This window comes from Diplotaxodon limnothrissa, linkage group LG3 (assembly GCF_057381915.1).
Source record: "Diplotaxodon limnothrissa isolate DT_005_m linkage group LG3, D_limnothrissa_male_GT1.1, whole genome shotgun sequence".
NCBI lineage: Eukaryota > Metazoa > Chordata > Actinopteri > Cichliformes > Cichlidae > Diplotaxodon > Diplotaxodon limnothrissa.
The window spans coordinates 52,817,101-52,823,100 of NC_140598.1; positions in this window are offsets into that span (position 1 = coordinate 52,817,101).

Here is a 6,000-nt window from a genome sequence, read left to right on the forward strand (position 1 = left end):
CAAAAAAACATATTTCCTCAGTATGGTTGCCAGACAGAGTAAGAATAACGGGCTCAGTGACGTGAGTAATGTCAGGTAGGCGCTGGCCGGACAAAGCAGTGACATGCAAAGTGTGGGGAAGAGGTTCCTGCCCTAGCTGAAGGCGGTCTGCTAACTCAGAGTCAATAAAATTCTGTTCCGCCCCTGAATCTATCAAAACGGAGAGAACATGACCTTTGGTGTTGACCGTGAGCTGGGCAGACAGCATTAACCGTGGAGGAGATTTGTCTTGGCTGAGACCGCCCACCAGCACTCCTACCGTCACTGGTGGGCGCGAACTTTTGCTCGAGATGGGCAAGAGGCGACCACATGTCCCTTGTGGCCGCAATAGAGGCACTCACCGGCAGAGATACGGCGCTGGCGTTCCGCGGCGGAGAGATGCGAGCCTCCAATCTGCATGGGTTGCTCTCCTCCGTCTGCGCTCTCTGCCTGCCGGGAAGAGCTGGGCTCCGAGGTGGAGCCAGCCCTCCACTGCCCCGTGGCCTCCTGGGAATTGTAGTGCCGCGGCAGACGACGAGCTCGCAGCCGGTCATCCACCTTGATACATAAAGCCATTAACTCGGTAAGAGAGTCGGGGAGATCTCGCATAATGAGTTCATCTTTCACCTCTTCACGAACATTATTGAGCAGTGCACTCCGTAAGGCCTCCGGGCCCCAGCCTGTCTCTTCAGCCAAAATCCAAAAATCAATAGAATAGTCAGACATGCTCCGCTTCCCTTGTTTGTAGTTCAGCAGACGAAGCGCGGCGACTTCAGCGCCTGAGCCTTTATTGAACACAGTCTGGAATTTAGACAGGAAATCAGCATAGGCAATCCCGGGATCCGAGCTAAGCACGACCTGAGCCCACTTTAAAGCCCGGTCCCGCAGCAACTGGACAAAAAAGGTTATTTTGGCACCGTCGTTGTTATGGAAGCGCCGCTGCTCACGGAACACAAGAGTACATTGAGCCAGAAAACCAGCACACTTGTCCGACTCACCTGTAAAAGGTTCCGGCGTGGGCAGGGGTCCGTCCGAGGGTGGCAGAGGTGCCGGAGGTGTGCTCGCAGCGGCAGGCGCAGGCTCCTGGGGGGCGGGAGCCGCCGGCCGGGGATCACTCTCCAGAGGTGTTAAGCGAGTGACCGCCTGCGTAAGCGCCGCCATTTCGTGGTGGAGCTGCTCGAGCATTTGCTCATGTCGAGCCAGAGCAGCTCCCTGAGCGATGAGTGCCTGAGCGACAGGGTCCTGAGCGGCTGGGTCCCGACCTGCTGAGTCCATGATGGCTGGATCGTTCTGTCAGGTTTCAGTTAACGGACTCAGGCGCAGACCGGGACTCCTTACAGGATTTACAGATTTTATTTACACAACAACACCAGGTGATGCTATTTACAAAGTGCTGGAGGGAGGGGAGGGGGGTCCAGGGTTCCAGGGTATGTGAGGGAAAAGACGGGAATCTGACGTCCTCCAAAGGCTCTCTCTCTTCACTCCCCACACTGGGGAAACACCATCCACTCACTCGTCCACGGGATGACAGGCAGGCAGGGAAAGGTCCGGGATAGATCTGTACACAGAGATTATAGTTAGAGGCGAACAGACGGAACGAACTCACAGATCCTTATTTACAATCTACTGAGCGACTGACGCTGATAACTCAACGATCCAGCGACGAGTGACACAGTGCTGCTGTCTTAAATCGGCCTTGTGATTATCCCGATCGGCAGCAGGTGCGTGGGCCAGGGGCGGGAGCCCATAATGAGCATCGCCCCGGCAGGAGAGAGAGAGAGAGAAAACATGTTGCCTAATACAGAATCAGCTGGTGAGGCACAGGGACCATGACAACCACGAGGCTTTTAACATCAGTCCTTGCAGCCTTTCGCTGGCTTCCTGTTAGTTTTAGAATCAATTTGAAGATTTTATTGCCGGATTTTAAAAGGCCCACATGGCCAGGCCAACATGCATCTGTGAGCTGCTGACTCCAGTGGGGGAAATAATTATTTGATCCCCTGCTGAATTTGTAAGTTTGGTCACTTACAAAGTGAACAGTCTCTAATTTTTATGGTAGTGCGATTTTATTTGAGAGAGACAAATTATTAACCAAAAATCTAGAAAAACTTCACATAAAAGTTCTAAACTGTTTTGAACATCATTAAGTGAAGTAAATATTTGATTCTCTACAACCCAGAGAGAACTCTGGCTGCCACAGGCTGGGCCATTACAATCAGTCAGTTACAAATACTCCTGATCTCAGATTGTTACGTGTAAAAAGCACACCTGTTCCTCCCATTCAAACCTCTCCACCACCACAAAAACATCCGACCACTGTGCTGACCAACAGGGGTTTCTTCATTCAGTGCTAACTCATGTTTTGCTTTGGTTTCCAATACTTATTTCACTCAGTGACATGCAAATAAATGTCTAACTTTTATACGTTTTATGTGTTTTTTTGTATATACTGTATGTTCAGTATGTCTCTGCCATAAACCTGCGAGGGACTGCGGGTGAAAATGACATGATGGATTTAAACGCTCATGTAGATTAATATATACAGTCAGAGAGGGACAGACAGCAGAGCAGAGGACAGACGGGGAAAAGGGTGAAGGACCAAAAAGATGCAAAAGTAGCTCAATTAAATAAAAACACTTCATTCCAACACCATGATTGACTAATGTTGAAAACCTTTTTAATTACAAAGAAAAGCTTGATGCAGCAGCACTCTGACCCCCACGGTTAGAGGTGTTTTCATTCTCAGTATGATGCAGCAAGGATACCATGTAGTTTGACCTTCTGGTTCCTCATATCTGTATCCGTGGCTTTCAAATGCAAAAAAAAAGAAAAAAAAAACCAAATGCTTTTATCCAGCCGCTCTCCTCCAAGGTTATGACTGAATACAATGTTCCTCATTATTTCCACCCTGCACTCACCAGCAGCCTAAAGCTTCCATGTAAAAGCGACGGCCTTTGCATTGCTCAAGGGCTACAACTTGTTGGTTATTCATTTCCTCCCACGCAACTTTCCTACATTTCTACATTTCCTACATTCCAGTCACAAAGCGCATCTGACCTTTAAAATTCTACTACAGCCATCTTTTTTTGTTTAAATGCAACTCCTGACCTCCCTCCCCTCACACCTCCTGCCAATCATACGGCGCATTACTACAGACAGATGTGCTTTGGGCCAATGGGATGGCAAGTGGCATGTGCAGATGTTACCTGCGCTTAGGAGATGGTTTGAGTGGCAGGTCCAGATGTTCCAAAACACCTTAAAAGGTGATCGGGTGTAGATGCGTGCATGCTGTTGCACGCAGAAATGTGTAAAAGCACACACGGGGTGCCGGGGAGTTTATTTTTATGTCACTTGTGATGTCAATGAAATAAACAGACGAGAGCATTGGTTTAAAATCGATCGCAAACATTTCAGGGATCCGACGCACACGGAGCAGCACATGAAACTCTCTGGTCATAAATATTTTGTACTTGTAAATCGGTTTTGTACTTGTAAATCAGGATTTGTGTGCGTAAAAAAGATTTGTGTGTGGACTTAGCCAAAAAAAAACCCCTGCAAGTTACAAGTACGAATTTTGACCCTATTTTTCTTCCTTTCAGCTGATTGGTCAATGTCATGTCAATCACAAATGTAACAATCCAATCAGAGAACAGATGGGTTTGGCTGTCGGAGGGGCGCTTTTTTTGAACTGCAGGTCCTTGAAGGGTAATACAGTTTGAAGCTGGAGGATCTCTATATAAATATCCGATAGCAGTTAGGTCCCCTAACATTCAGCAGCTGTTGAAAGGGTAAAGTTGTGGTATATCAGTGGTTAGAAATACCATTATTATTTTAGGATTAGTTTAACACAAAGTCAGGGCTGACCCAGGACCATTGCTGTGAGTCACAGTGCGCAGCATAAAAGTCCTTTCACATGGGACGCAGGATGTGCTGCTAATGCTAACTGCTAACTAAAAGCAAAGGATCCAGAATTTGTTGCGCTGGCTGCTGGGCTCTGTGGGTTTTTGCAGCAGCTCTGCCTGTACTAGATGCACCTGCTCCTTGTCTTTTCTATCTCTGACTTTATGTGAACTACAAGAGTTTCTGGTTTTTTTGCTAGTTCTTCAAATGTTCAATAAAAACATCTATGCTAATTCATAACGAAGAAAGCTTTGTAATGAAGACTGTCATTTCCAAAACACTGCCCCCACCCCGCGGTCCGCAGCGCTGTTGAAAAGGCTGTGGAAGTCCCTGTATTAAACACGTAGTCCTGTGACACAAAAATCACCAAACTCGGACGACCACAGACTGTTTTCCTTCGTGGTGATGAAGGAAAACGCTGGGTTGGTATGTAAAAGGGCATTTATTCCCTTCAAAGACCTGCAGTTGAAAAAAAGCGCCCCTCCGACAGCCAAACCCATCTGTTCTCTGATTGGATTGTTACATTTGTGATTGACGGGACATTGACCAATCAGATGAAAGGAAGAAAAATAGGGTCAAAATTCGTACTTGTAACTTGCAGGGTTTTTTTTGGCTAAGTCCACACACAAATCTTTTTTACACACACACAAATCCTGATTTACAAGTACAAAATATTTATGACCACATTTTGAGCCCATACACATGCACACGACGGCTTCTCTTAGGAGAGCTACCTGAGGCACCATTTCTTTCTCCGTGGAAGACACGTCGGCATGGCAACCTGCTGAAGCGGCAGCTAGTGGCCTTCTTATCAATTCAATCCAAATGACTCTCCGGCAAAACAACGACGACTCCTCAAACTGCTGCACGACGCTGGCAGACGCAAGCTCGGCGCTCCGCCTCAGACCTTGAGATTTACACAAATGCACTTTGTGCAAACACACGCACCTACACGCACACAGAGCAAATAAAAATTCAAAATTAATGTTGAGTATCCACAAATTCTCTGTAAACATCTTTATAGTGTATGCCTTCTCTGCTTATACAAATGCATAAACACACTCTATCATGTTGACAGCTTTATAAGTAGATTTCACTTTCATCTCACTCTCTTCTGGACACGCACACACTTTCAGGCACACACACATATACGCAGCCACATCCCCGTGGAATCCATGTTCATTTGCTACGTTTGAGAGCAGCCCTGAGATCCAGCGTGCTTCTCCTCCATACGTCAGCCTTGTGTCTCCAGACGCTCCTCCATGGTCTTCTCTGCTGTCTAATCAGAGCAGCGGTGTATCACCCAAACCAAAGGCAAGGGCATACTCCTCTCTCTCAATTATCTCCCTACAGATTAAACTACAAAGTCCTGATTTATAACAAAACATTGAGTAAAAAATATTACCTTATCTGAGTTACTGGCTAAAACAACACGAGTTAGCAGCGTGACTGAGCAGAGGTCAATCTGGGAATGTGAATGTGTAAAATCCAGGATTTCCATGACATCCAAAAGCAAAAATATGACCGTCCACGCATTTATTATTTGAGATAATAATCAATTTTATTATATTTTAAACTAGAATTTATTTAAACAAGTTTGTTAGGTTGCGAAATAAACTTAAAATAAAATAAAAAAGATGCATGACTGTTAATCTAGGACAAGGGGCCCAGTCAACACAATTATCAAATTATCACAGCATATTTGCACTACATTTAATTGAAAGTAAATTAAGTATGTTAAAATGTTTCAAGTCCCTTTGCATTTGAGCAGTGCTGCAGCAAAGTCGACATGTCGATGACTTTTCTGAAGGAAAAGCTCAAAAGATGAAGGATGAGTAGTTTAGTTTGTTTTTCTGTAAAAAACAAAACAAAACAAAAAAACCCTGATTATTAGGCTACGTTCACACTGCAGGTCTTAAAGCTAAATTCCGATTTTTTGATCAAATCCAATTTTTTTGTCTGCTTGTTCACACTACAAATAAAATGCGACAGCAAACGTGCTCTAGTGTGAACGCTCAAAGCGGCCCGCATGCGCAAAAGAAGACGTCACACACAACGCACTCTGTTTAGACCCAGAGCAAA